Source organism: Salmo trutta, chromosome 15, assembly GCF_901001165.1.
Source record: "Salmo trutta chromosome 15, fSalTru1.1, whole genome shotgun sequence".
Lineage (NCBI taxonomy): Eukaryota > Metazoa > Chordata > Actinopteri > Salmoniformes > Salmonidae > Salmo > Salmo trutta.
Genome location: NC_042971.1, coordinates 58,026,028 through 58,041,053, shown reverse-complemented (window position 1 = coordinate 58,041,053; position 15,026 = coordinate 58,026,028). Strand labels below are relative to the sequence as shown.

The 15,026-nt window shown below is 42.3% G+C and overlaps 1 protein-coding gene across 5 annotated transcripts in view; it reads right to left on the bottom strand.

Annotated features, from left to right (window-relative positions):
- Positions 1 to 10,199, bottom strand: part of LOC115149443 (zinc finger protein 462) — a 70,729-nt gene extending 60,530 nt beyond the window's left edge. For 2 of the 5 annotated variants that reach the window (XM_029692301.1, XM_029692304.1), the window contains exon 1: positions 9,772 to 10,175. The gene's annotated coding sequence lies outside the window, so the exon portion shown is untranslated. Of the gene's footprint in view, positions 1 to 8,955; positions 9,464 to 9,771 lie in introns of those variants that run through there. The other 3 variants (XM_029692306.1, XM_029692305.1, XM_029692303.1) reach the window with 3 other exon arrangements.
- Positions 10,200 to 15,026: the final 4,827 nt, after the last annotated feature.

Below are 15,026 nucleotides of genomic sequence, written 5' to 3'. Positions count from 1 at the left end.
CCTTCAAACCTTCAAACCGAAAGGAAAAGCAATCAACAAAAGCAACAAAACATAGCATATTAAATCCTTAAAACCCTGTAGGTTTGGTTTGAAGGCAGCTAAGCTAGATAAGTCTCAGCACTCTGGATCCTTCTTGCCATGCATGGCCATGGTTCACTGTCTAATCAGAATATTGCTCAACCTGCTTTAACAGAGTCACCTCACTTGGCTGGCTGCTCCCTCTGGCCTGACAGAATTATCTTCTGCATCATAGAGAGACCAGCAGAGCAGAGATTGGGTGAACAGAGCTAGCTACGCAGAGACAGAGAGAGAGGACTCCATTTCATAGAGCACCCACTGCAGAGCAAAACAGAGAGAACAGGGAAGTATCAGTGGCATTGGACGGTCATCCACCATTTTGTGATCCTCAAGGTCTGCATGGGCAACCCAGTCCCCCTCCCTGCCCTGCCTGCCTTTACCCTGCTATCTTGTTACACAGATGGGACTGTTTAGCTAGGAGCACAGACCTGGACCAGTTTCTTTTCTCGTTTTCTACTGTCATAGCTGCCAGAGAAAGGAGAAGTGAAATGTTCTCTCTGCTTGGTGGTTGCCTTGTCACCACAAGGTCTTCTTCAGAAGATAGGTAGACAGAAGAGATTTGAGGATCACAGTTCAGCCACCACCAAATATGGAACTTAATCTCTCTTTGAGATAGCAGTCATGCTGTAGGTTAACCAAGGTTTCCAGAGAAGGCCGTGAGAAGGTTTTACTGATAACACGATGAAACACAAACATACATTTGCAGTGCTTTCAGATGTAGGTAATTGTTTTTTTCCTGATAAAACCACACAACTCAGGCTTTTAGGCTCACAGCAATAAGGTTCATTAAATATGCCATCCCCAAAAAGTATTAAGTGCACAAACTAATTGCAAGCCTTCAGCACAATTATTTAAAAAATGTTATTATAAAAAAAGAAAATGAAATAAAATCGGTGGAGGTACTTCTCACTTGGTTTCTCTGCCCTTTGGGTTGGAGTATTCTCCATGGTCTGAGCTGATACATGTACCTGAGCAACTTCTCCAATGACGCAAACCTCACTTCACTTTGATATTGCTCCTGCTCAAAACACCTGGTCCTGCTCAAAACAACATTCTGAATACATACAGGCACAGGTAAGCACCGTCAATGTGTCACTGTGTGAAATTATACAGCCTATTTTGTTAAAATGTCACTAATGTAATTTAACCCGAGGCCATATCACAGTTTTTTATTTTAGTAATTTAGCAGACGCTCTTATCCAGTGTGACTTACAGTAGTGAATGCATACATTTTCATACTTTTTCATACTGCATCACAGTGCTTGGCTTGGCATCGTGTCAAGAGTTTTATCATAATTTTTATTAACACACTTACTGGCTACATTAGTTGCTAGAAATGTATTAATAGTAAAGGAAATCTGTGTAGTATTGAGAAGAAAAAACATCTCATACTGCAATTGCCTCAAGAAGCAATCATTCAGCGACCATTCATCAATCATTCATCAATCATTCATCAGTCATTCAGCGATCATTCATTGACCATTCAGCGATCATTCAGTGATCATTCATTGACCATTCAGCGATCATTCATTGACCATTCAGCGATTATTCAGCGATCATTCATTGACCATTCAGCAATCATTCAGCGACCATTCAGCAATCATTCAGCATTCATTCATCATCAGGCATGGCCAATATGAAACAACACTAACAGTTAAACCACCACATAATTAAACAGTCATCTCACACTATTGACATTTCCATTATCTTACCCAGCTGACTGCTGCTCGCTATTCACAAGGCAGTGGAAATAATCATAATAATGACTAATCCAGAGATCTCAGTCAAAAATCGATCAAAATGGTCTGATTGTCGAAAGTTCTCTCAAGGTCAATTACAAAGCCAAAAGGTTTGCATAAATACAAACAAGTTGAACCACATTTACTATGTGCCCATTACGAAATTCTTGAGTTCTTTACTACTAGTAAACACGGTAATGATACCTTAAATAAAATTAGGTTCTTAGATGTAGTGACCAGTGGATAGGAAAGCCACAAGCCCAGAACGTCTGTTTGAAGCAAAACTCAAGCAAACCCAAACTCAAAACTCAAGCAAAACGCAAGCTGTGGCTCTGTTTTCAAAATGTCTTGGATTGTATTTCCCAAAGGGAATGTGCTGGGTCACGGATGAATACGTAGAGTTAAAGAAAGAAAACTGAAGAAGGATGTCCAAGGACATTCTTGGAGAATAACCAGGAAGTGTTTTTCCACAAAGACAATTAGGCCAACTTCAGCAAACCATGATGCATTCAGCATTCCACTACACAACCAAGCAATCCATAACCCATCTCTGTTTGACTTTGGCACCATTTCCCAAAGTTAGGCCAACATGGCCGACCTGCCAATGCTATGTGTCCAATTCAAAATAGATTTGAGGCACATGGATTTCTCCCCTGAGAGGTCACACATTGCAGGCCTACAGAAAGCATGACTATTATTGGTCACTGATGACAGAAACCCACATAGGTGTGAAACAAAGGCTGTGAATAGGTTGTAACAAGGTTGTAACAGGATTAGCCTACTACAAGATTACTACAAGATTACATCAGTTCTCTCTTTCCACACATTGGGGTTTGTCCACTACGTTCAGAGCTTTCATCTCCAGAATCAAACCATTTAATAAAAACATGGTTCTTCTACCTTGCTTCAGTGATGGTCATCATACTGGGCGTCCTCCATTGTTAGACCTAAAGGTCAAAGGTCTAAGGTCAAAGGTCAGTAAATAATGTGTCCTAATCTTTTTCTCTTCATACTTTGAATATATTCTGCTCAATTTAAAGATAAACGAGGGGATGACTGATCTTAAAACATTATTGCTCTTTATGAGGTGTAAGCAAAATTTCTCATAGTGACGTTCTTTGTGGACGTCTTCCAAAACATTCAGCATTACCGTCGTCTTCCTTTACCTGACATAGCAGATACCAGTTACAGGGTGAAGGTGAGGTTACAAGCTGGTAGGTCTTGAAGTGAACAAAGCAAGACAGTGGACATAGATACAGATCCCACTGGTGGAAACGGGAAAGCCTAACAGAAGTATTACTTTCTAGATGTGAAATTTTTGAACAGTTTTGAAACTGTTTCCGCTGTATGCTAGTCTCTCCTACTTGTATAGGAGAAGTATCTTAAGGTCCCTCTTCAGGTGAGCCAAACCACCCTCTTGAAGAGCAACACAAGACCCATTAATATTAACTTACCAGCGAGACCTCCTTCCCAACTCCTTAAATATTTAATCGGCCTTGGACAGCTTCATTGCTCTGTAGGCTGAGGCCAGTGGATCCCCTTTACAAGACCACTCCTGTTCCCTCTCAAAGAGGGCCTTGTCCCCTGCCACTAGACTGCCTCACAAACTGGCGTCTCCAAAGAATTCAGAATTTTTCCACCGCAGCTCAGCTCGACTCGGCTGACAGAGTTGGTTTACTGTGTCTCGTTTGAGAAACTTATGAAGGATTGTGGATGAGACTGATCAGACTTGCTAACCTATGGGAGCACTGGTGGCTACTGTTTAAGCCTATAGCAGTCTGATTAAATATGGTTTACTAGATATCTTGAAAACAACATAAAGGCACATAGAGATTCTTCAATTCAGTTCAAAATAGTCCTAGATGTCCACAGAGACTGCATGCATGTGCAATGATGCCCCATGTCTCATGATCGACACTGTCTGTTTTTTTTTTTTAAATGTTGTTGATTTTTTTTATTTAACCTTTATTGAACTAGGCAAGTCAGTTAAGAACAAATTCTTAACTTTGTGTGCCTCATCGCTTCAAAATATATAAATGTAAGTGCACCCTGTCACACACTGAGCAGTAAAAATAAATCCCATCAGTATATAGTGTAAGATGTTTCTACAGATCAAACAAGGAAGCTCCTTACACAGGCTGACCTTACTAGGGATGTACCCCTGGTACTAACATCTTATGTAATATAAAGTAAATATTATAAAATATTAAAAAACAGTTAAGTAACCTTATTTCATATCCCCTTCCAAAGTTGGTATACAGAGAGAGAGAAGATGCCATTTGCACTGAAGTGAACCATGACAACAGTAACCAGAATGTCACTTCCACAAGAAAATCACTTCCTTTAACAGTTTAATTTATTCTACCATGATCTGTGCTCTTGTACCTAAATACAAAATAATGCCAAGAAGAGCTATAATGTGGGTTAGGTTTGATTTACATGCAAGCTAATCAGAAAGCAGGTAAGATGGTAGCTGTGTTTTGCGGTGGCAATTATTATTATTATTTTTTAAATCGCTCAAAATATCCAATATTGACAGAAAGGGGGCCATTCTGAAATAGGGCCATAGCATGAACTACTAAAAGAAAGTGTGTTCACCGTTGCAGTAGGCTAGGCCCTACATCTTATGAGCCAATGCATCATGTCAAAAAAGCACTCACTGGACCATTTCAATTGGCTTTTGTGTCTCTCTCTCCCGTCCCTAACCACGGCCCCAGGTATCTACACTAGAGTGCATCACTCTGCCACTCTGCCTGAGCTCCATTTCATTCTTCCTATATGTCCAAACCGTCACTAAACTAAGAGGTCACATTCATTCTGTTGTTTAATTCTTCCCCTTTTCTTCAGAAGACTGAAATGCCTCGCTAAAATCCTGTTATGAAATGTTTATAAAAGTATCTCTTATGATTATAAGAACTTGACTAATGTTCACAAAAGTAAATCCCTTACAACAGAATGGGGATAAAACGTCAAATTATATATAATTGTATTTGTCACATTCGTCGACTACAACAAAGTGTAGTTGTTGTCGGCGCATGTGAAATGCTTACTTATGAGCCCTTACCTAAAAAAATGCAGTTAAAAAGTACGAAAAATGTGCAAAAGATGTAAAAGGTAATAGTAACACAATAAAATAACAATAACGAGACTATAGACATAGAGTAGCGGTACCGAATCAGTGTGCAGGGGTACGAGGTAGTTGAAGAAATTGAGATGATATGTACATGTAGTTAGGAGTCAAAGTGACTCGGCAATCAGGATAGATAATAAACAGAGTAGCAGCACCGTATGTGAAGAGCCTGAAAGTGTGTCTGTGTGTGGCGTGCCTGTGTGTGATGTCAATATTCATGTTTGTGTGTGTAAGCGTATGTAGTGTTTCTGTGTGTGTGTTGGGGTGTCAGTGTTGTATGTGTGAGGGTAGAGTCCAGTGAGTGTGCATAGAGCCGGTGCATAGAGCCGGTGCATAGCATAGAGCCGGTGCATAGCATAGAGCCGGTGCATAGAGCCGGTGCATAGCATAGAGCCGGTGCATAGCATAGAGCCGGTGCATAGAGCCGGTGCATAGCATAGAGCCGGTGCATAGCATAGAGCCGGTGCATAGCATAGAGCCGGTGCATAGCATAGAGCCGGTGCATAGCATAGAGCCGGTGCAAATACAAAGGGGTCAATGCAAATAGTCAGGGTAGACATGGTAGTTGTCCTGGCACCACACTGCCAGTTCTCCGACCTCCTCTCTATAGTCGTGCACGACCATGCAGTCGTGGGTGAACAGGGAGTACAGGAGGGGACTAAGCACGCACCCCTGAGGGTCCAGTGTTGAGGGTCAGCGTGGTGGATGTGTTGTTGCCTACCCTCACCACCTGGGGGCATCCTGTCAGGAAGTCCAGGATCCAGTTGCAGAGGGAGGTGTTCATGGTGTTGGGCACTATGGTGTTGAACGCTGAGCTGTAGTCAATGTACAGCATTCTCACATAGGTTTTCCTTTTGTCCAGGTGGGAAAGGGCAGTGTGGAAGGGGCAGTATGCAAATTGCAGTGGGTCTGGATGATGGTGTTGATGTGATCCATGATCAGCCTTTCAAAGCATTTCATGGCTACAGATGTGAGTGCTACGGGTTTAGACAGGTTACCTTGCCGTTCTTGGGCATAAGGACTATGGTGGTCTGCTTGAAACATGCAGGTATTACAGACTGGGTCAGGGAGAGGTTGCATGCTCTGAGTATGCGTCCTGGTAATCCTTTAACAGATGGATTACCGATGTGACTAACACCTGTTTAAAAGGTGTTAGTCACATCGGCTACAGAGAGCGTGATCACACAGTCGTCAGGAACAACTGGTGCTCTTGTGCATGGTTAAGTGTTGCTAGCCTCGAAGCAAACATAGAAAGCATTTAGCTTGTCTGGTAGTCTCGCGTCACTGGGCAGTTTGAGGCTTTGCAAACTATCACGGATTACAAAGCCGCAATCTCTGCCACATCAGCGTCAGAGCCGGTGTAGTAGGAATCGATTTTAGTCTGGTATTGACGCTTAGCCTGTTTGATGGTTCGGAGGGCATAGCGGGATTTCTTATAAGTGTCCGGATTAGTGTCCCGCTCCTTGAAAGTGGCAGCTCTAGCCTTTAGCTCAATTCAAATGTTGCCTGTAATCCATGGCTTCTGGTGGAGATACATACGGTCACTGTGGGAACGATGTCGGCGATGCACTTATTAATGAAGCCAGTGACTGATGTGGTAAACTCTTCAATGTCTTTGGATGCATCCCTGAACATATTGGAGTCTGTACTAGTGAAACAGTCCTGTAGTTTAACATCTACTTCATTGGACCACTTCCGTATTAAGCGCGTCTCTGGTACTTCCTGTTTGCGTTTTTGCTTGTATGCAGGAATCAGGAGGATAGAGTTATGGTCAGATTTGGCAAATGGAGGGTGAGGGAGAGCCTTGTATGTGTCTCTGTGTGTGGAGTAAAGGTGGTCTAGGTTCATATCAATAGTGTGGAGTAAAGGTGGTCTAGGTTAATATCAATAGTGTGGAGTAAAGGTGGTCTAGGTTAATATCAATAGTGTGGAGTAAAGGTGGTCTAGGTTCATATCAATAGTGTGGAGTAAAGGTGGTCTAGGTTAATATCAATAGTGTGGAGTAAAGGTGGTCTAGGTTAATATCAATAGTGTGGAGTAAAGGTGGTCTAGGTTCATATCAATAGTGTGGAGTAAAGGTGGTCTAGGTTCATATCAATAGTGTGGAGTAAAGGTGGTCTAGGTTAATATCAATAGTGTGGAGTAAAGGTGGTCTAGGTTCATATCAATAGTGTGGAGTAAAGGTGGTCTAGGTTAATATCAATAGTGTGGAGTAAAGGTGGTCTAGGTTAATATCAATAGTGTGGAGTAAAGGTGGTCTAGGTTAATATCAATAGTGTGGAGTAAAGGTTGTCTAGGTTAATATCAATAGTTGTATAGGAGTAAAAGTCGCCTTGTTTAATTTGGAAAGACTTTGAGGTGCTTTCGGTGGCTTAATCCTTCTTACAGCAGGGCACAAATATTTAAACCTAAACACGGTAATAGCCTAATGCATTGTCGGTACGTACAATGAGGAAGAAGACTAAATATTTTGGCATTAATGCTGAAGAAAAACAAAACTACTTTGATAAGGAAATGCACTTTAACCCCCAGGGTGTCAACACACAACTTCTGGAGGTCTTGGACAAACCATCAGAATTAGGCTACTGTGTAATGCTGGAGATCTGCTAACTTCATCCAGATTGGTTGAGACTAAAAATAGCCTAGACATGAGGTTCACAGAGATGTTCTATCAGTGATCCATTGTGATCATAGCATAATATGTAGACTATAATGCAGCTAACTTGGGTCGTAAGTATCCTTCTTCAAGGTGGAAGCTATTTGCATTGTACAGGAATGACTGATCTGTAAAAGATCAAGACTACAGCATGAAGTCTTGCAAGAACACAACTTCCCAGCAAATACCAAAATGTGCCCTGCTCTGAAGCCATCTAGCCTACATATTATCAGTCCAAACATCCCAGCTAGCTCCTCCTTCAGAACCTGTTTCCCTTGACATGTGAGACTGAGACTAGCGCCACCATTTTGATTGCCTCCTAGCCCACAGTTGTCGCAGAGTGTATAGTTCAGTCTCCTTGTCAGCAAGATTTCACCGTGGCCAGAGTGAGTGAGTCTGCAGGAGAGTAAAGCACACATTGCCTTCTCTTGACTGAGTGAATGACAAGGAATGCCATTCCTTCAGCTATACGGTACACACCAGTTAAACTGAGGTTGAGGAGAACTACATGTACTGTACATGCTGAGAACATAAGTACATAAATAACAAATCGATTAACAAACAACTATTCAAACTCTAAATCTCAAAACAATGTGTAATAAAACATGTAAATTGTTCATTTTACTTTTTGGATAGCTCTGTCTATCTAATTTACTGTAGGCTAAATTGACGAATAGCCATATGGCATAGCCTGCATGGTGAGACGGTGGAAGTGTAGCAAACTGCTTTTGAAAGTTGTCTACTTTACTCTCAAGAACTTTGTAAGACTGCACTCCTCTGTGTGTGTGTGGTGTGTGTGTGTGTGTGTGTGTGTGTGTGTGTGTGTGTGTGTGTGTGTGTGTGTGTACACTGGGGAACACCACTTTGTAGAGCATGAACAACCTGCAGCTACAACCACTACATTATTAAGCATTAAAATTCCCATCTCATCCATGTGTGTCTGAGACTGTCCTTCTCTCACCAGCACATTGACAGCTCCAAACCATCACAGACTAGACCTACCACTGGGACCCATAATAACACTCCTAAAGTACCCTACATTTACCCCTAAACTCAATGGCAATAATAGAACAGGTGGAAAGGAAATGAATCAAATGAATCCAAAATAGAATATAAACTTCACCTTGACTTGTTCTCATAAATCACTATAAATAAAACTAACAATACTTGGAGATATCCATAAAGACTTCCAGACTATAGCTACATTAACCCTGTAACAACCCAGAATTGGCTGCTGTACATGAGAAGAAAGTCAACCTTTGTTCTTCCGTGAAGGCTCCTGTCTGACTCCAGGCTCTCCTCTGAGACTCATCTGCCTTCCTCCATTTTATGGTGAAGCCCCAATGACATACCTGACTTCAGAGCCTTGGCTGACAGCATAACATCCAAAACAGTTCTGCTTACAGCGCCACATCAGACTCAGAATACATTTTTTAAAAAACAAGTCAAACTGATCATACTGATATTTCATCCATGAAACTCGTAGCTAGATAGTTCCAATCATATGGAGAACCATATTAAATCCACATCAGATTAGATTGTAATTGAAGGAATAAACCATCGGCAGCATAACATAGTGGACATGGAGTGTCTGGACGTGTACCAGCGGCTATGCCAGCCAGACTGTCGCTAATGGAGGTTGGGCTCTCTCTTTCTGCTCTGGCTGGGAGTGGGAGAGGAGGTAGAGCCGTCCGTGCAATGGCTTCTCCTTGGGAGCAATCGCACAACACAGCCGGGGGACCGACAGCTAAATCTCCTGACTCTTCCCGACCTAGCTCAACTCACAGCCTCGGCTTTCTTATTTCCTCCTTATCCAGTTTGACAAGAACACGAAAGATAGATAGCGAGGTAGCTACACGAATGGAAGGTTGGTAGAATATTGGTAGAAGAAGCTAGTTGACTTTGACTACCATGGTTTCCAGCGCCAGCCAGTTCGAGCGGTCGTTTGTCCACCCGTTTATTCACGCTCGCCCAGGCTGGCTCAAGCAAGTCACCACGTCTGGTGCTACACTAACTAAGAAAGGAGATAAGCTCTTTCCAGGTCATTCACGAGGCGCTCTCTCTTGTCTTCAAATTATTCCATCTATCAAACAACGACGTACTCGTGAACCATGAACCCAAGCGAGCAGTGATCTTGAACAAACTGGTACATTTTATTATAAACTCACAGTTACGTCTTCTTCTGGTGGAGAAGCGATCTTCTACATAAAAGTTGTCCTGTATTTCATGCGTTCGCCCGGTCTAATGGATGAACGCCATGTTTCCTGCTTCTCCTTTGCTGCAGCTGCAGATGACCTGAGATCCGCCTGTCTCTGAATAATGAGCAACCACAGAGACAAGGAAGACAATCTGCAAAGCAGGCAACACAAAGAAGTTTTGGAGACTAGCAAGCACCAGAGGGTGCACAAGAGTTTGCGATGAGACGACAGGAAAGGAACAGCAGCAGGATGATGGTCAACGTGTGTATCCTCTGAGCAACTCATCACAACGTTTGTATATTCTGAGCAACTCGTCACAACGCGTGTATCCTCTGAGCAACTCATCCTTCACCGAGTCAAATTAAACCCCAGTCTCAGGCAGCCATGAATGGGCGTCGTTATCAGCTAGAGAGGGAATCTAGTGCATGAATATAGAAGTTATATCCATATGCACACGTCATGAGGGTTATCAACAGTTCACAGACTGAAACTGGGTAATGATGCTGGATACTGTATCCCACATCCAACCTGACAGACAGACAGACAGACAGACAGATTAGCCAAACGGACATACTAGATTAGACAGAAATACAGATTAGATTAGGCAGACAGACAAGCAGATAGAATAGAAGAGAATTGAAGAGACTATAATAGAACAATGTAGTATAGAATACAATAGAATAGAATAGCATATTGGCTTCCCCACCACCCTTGTCTCCCATTGTGTAATAAAGTACATGTGCATGTGTTAAAAACAGATTCAGGACACATTTAAAAAAAAATCACAGTAGCTTAAATATGACTAATAAAGTCCACGATGATCCCCTTGGCTGCTGTAGTCAATGTTGCTCTACCATCAAGATGCTAACCAAGGGGAAGCAAATAGGACATCCTGTTTTGATCCTGTATTGGTGGAGTGAGAGAGAGAGAGAGAGAGAGAGAGAAGAATGAACTACCTCTCCAAATAGAAGGAACGTAACAGAGTTAAACATTTCCTGATGAGTTAGAATATCGTGTTCTATGTTCTGCCAGAGCCCTCCAAGACTATTATACATGTCCAGGTAGCCTATAGTGTAGCAAGCTGTTTAGCAATGTAATTAACACCCACAACAATTGTCTAGACTCATTTTCTACTTTTGTGTTTTCATTACTGTGTAATTATTCTTCGAAGTACATTGTAATAAGTATTGTATTTACTTGTTTTTATCGCGCATAAAATACAGTTATGTTGGTTATGATAATCATTTTATGATGGATAATTGTGAGACTTTCTGACACAGAAATACTACATTAATGAATTATGCTTTGTCTGAAATGTTTTCATGTCATTCATGAATTATAAACAACTTTGGTTATAGAAGTGGGCGGGACATAACTTTATATATATATATATATTTAGCCTGTCAGATAAACACTCCAAACAGCCTACCCAACCGCCCGGAGGTGTCCGCATGGTCCTTAAGCACATCGTTGCCTCGTTTTGTATCACATTCCAATGATAAATCTAAGGGGAACAAAAAATGCAATTTCAGAATGTGGGGGAATATGTCCCCAGTGAAAGTGTTAAATCCACTTCAAATAGTGTAGATGAAGGGGAGGAGACATGTTAAAGAAGAATTTTGAAGCCTTGAGACAATTGAGACATGTATTGTGTATTTGCGCCATTCAGAGGGTGTGGGCAAGACAAAAAATGTAAGTGCCTTTCAACAGGGTATGGTAGTAGGTGCCAGGCACACCGGTTTGGATCAAGAACTGCAACGCTGCTGGGTTTTTCACGCTCAACAGTTTCTCATGTGTATCACGAATGGTGCACCACCGATAGGACATCCAGCCAACTTGACAACTGTGGGAAGCATTGGAATAAGAATTTGTTCTTAACTGACCGGTTAAATAAAGGTTAAATAAAAATAAAATATACAAAATTGGAGACAACAAGGGCCAGCATCCCTGTGGAACACTTTGAACTCCTTGTAGAGTCCGTGCCCCGACGAATTGAGATTGTTTTGAGGGCAAAAGGCGGGATGTGGTTGATTTTAAAACACGTCAGCAAAGGATATTCATGAGAATCGTCGCCGAGAGGAGGCTATTCGAGGAGTGGAGGACACTTCATCATTCGCCAACTAACAAATTGATACTCTCCTTGACGCTTGACCACTTTTTTGTTTCCAGGTCAAGGAGGACAGAGGAGGACAGAGGAGTCGAGGAGAGGACGGACTTTTGCCAAATTGTGAATCTCCCAGAGGGAGCAGGTGTGTCAGGAAATGGGAGGATCCATCTTGACTCCATCTTGGTCAGAAATGAGGGGACTCGATTAATGCCCCAGGCATGCCCTGGGTGAACTGGGTTAGCGTTGACTGCATTTGATTTGGAGCCGGGTGCCCCGTTCTGGCCATAAGAGGCTTTTCCAGCAAGACAATAACCCCAAGCACTAATAAAAATCCACAACGAAATGGTTATTGACCACAAAATCAACATTTTGCAATGGTTGTCTCAGTCTCTGGACTTGACCCCATTGAAAACCTGTGGTTTGAATTGAAGAAGGCAGTCCATAAGAGCAGACGAAGGAAATCAAGGATCTGGATAGATTTAATATGGAGGAATGGTCTGAGACAGGGATCATCAACTAGATTCAGCTGGGGACTATTTTGTTTCTTGAGCGGATGGTCAGGAGGCCGGAACATAATTATAAATATTTTGTAGGCTGTAAATTGACAGCAAGAAGACCAAACAGATATAACATTTGACTAAAACATAATCATTTCAAATCGTGCTTAAATTTGTATACGATCATGTGTCTCTCTATTATTGTCACGCCCTGACCATAGAGATCCTTATTATTCTCTATGTTTGGTTAGGTCAGGATGTGACTCGGGTGGGAAAATCTATGTTTTCTGTTTCTTTGTTTTTGGGCCGAGTGTGGTTCCCAATCAGAGGCAGCTGTCTATCGTTGTCTCTGATTGGGAATCATACTTAGGCAGCCTGTTTTCTTCCTGTGTTTGTGGGAGGATGTTTTCTGTTTAGCATCTTTTGCCTGACAGAACTGTGCGTTTTCGTTTTTCGCCTTTTGTTATTTTGTTTGAGTGTGTTGTGATAGTAAAGAATCAGGAGCACTTCCCACACTGTGCTTTGGTCCACTTCTCCATCTAACGACGACCGTTACAATTATGTGTGAGAATACTTGGGGACAGATTTCCAAAATTAAAAGCTGATTTCCTGGTGCTTTTATTATAGCCAACAATGAAAATAAAAAATATAATATACAGTACATATATATATATATTGTTGTTCAGAATATTTGGGGGGCCAACTAAAGCACCAGTTGGGGAACCTTGCTCTCCCAATGTGTTCTCCAAGCCCATAAAACATTTTAGAGAAAGGCTCCGTGTCGTTATGCTCGGGAGGGTGCTAGACTGCGGGGCGATGCTAGAGTATTGAAAACAGACGTGACAATAATTGTTATCAATATATCTTTTTAGAGATGTTTTGTATTAATTTTTAAACAAAATATCTTTCTCTGAGCAATTGTATTAGTGTAAATTAATAAACACTTCAATTTTTGGGGCGCATACAATATAGCTCAGTATTTGTGTTATTGGCTTTTATAGAGCTTTCTTTTGCTCATCTTCATCAAGGGTGCTAATAATTATTGACCTGAATGTATATGTCTATATAACTACAGTACATCTCTATAACTATACTGAAGTGGTGAATGAAACTTCATCAGATGACTGATAGGATCACAGATATGACTAGTACATAATGTATCATCACACACACACACACACACACACACACACACACACACACACACACACACACACACACACAGACACACAGACACACACACACACACACAGACACACAGACACACACACACACACACACACACACACACACACACACACACACACACACAGACACACACACACACACACACAGACACACACACACACACACACACACACACACACACACAGACACACACACACACACACACACACACACACACACACACACACACACACACACACACAGAGACAGACGGGATAACAGATATGACTAGTACATACTGTATCATCACACACACACACACACACACACACAGAGACAGACGGGATAACAGATATGACTAGTACATACTCTATCATCTCACACACACACACGCACACACACACACACATTCACACAGACGGGATAACAGATATGACTACATACATACTGTAGTATCACACATACACTAAATATACATGGTATGTGGACACCCCTTCAAATGAGTGGGTTTCGGCTATTTCAGCCACATCCGTTGCTGACAGGTGTATAAAATCGAGCACACAGCCATGCAATCCCCATAGACAAACATTGGCTGAAGAGCTCAGTGGCTTTCAACGTGGCACCGTCATAGGATGCCACCTTTCCAACAAGTCAGTTCGTCAAATTTCTGCCCTGCTAGAGCTGCCCCAGTCAACTGTAAGTGCTGTTATTGTGAGGTGGAAACCTCTAGGAGCAACAACGGCTTGGCCGCGAAGTGGTAGGACGCACAAGCTCACAGAACGGGACCGCCGAGTGCTGAAGCGCATAAGAATCATCTGTCCTTGTTTGCAACACTCACTACGAGTTCCAAACTGCCTCTGGATGCAACGTCAGCATAAGAACTGTTCGTCAGGAGCTTCATGAAATGGGTTTACATGGCCAAGCAGCTGCACAGAAGCCTAAGATCACCATGCGCAATGCCATTGGACTCTGGAGCAGTGGAAATGCGTTCTCTGGAGTGGTGAATCACGCTTCACCCTCTGGCAGTCCAACGGATAAATCTGGGTTTGGTAGATGCCAGGAGAACGCTACCTGCCTGAATGTATAGTGCCAATTGTAAAGTTTGGTGGAGGAGGAATAATGGTCTGGGGCTGTTATTCATGGTTCGAGCAAGTCCCGAACGATACAACATTCTAGGCGATTCTAGCCTTTTCCTGTTTCAGCAAGACAATGCCCCCGTGCACAAAGCATGTTCCATACAGAAATGGTTTGTCGAGATTGGTGTGGAATAACTTGACTGGCCTGCACAGAGCCCTGACCTCAACCACATCGAACACCTTTGGGATGAATTGGAACGGCGACTGCGAACCAGGCCTAATCGACCCAACATCAGTGCCCGACCTCACTAATGCTCTTGTGGCTGAATGGAAGCAAGTCTCCGCAGCAATGTACCAACATCTATTGGAAAGCCTTCC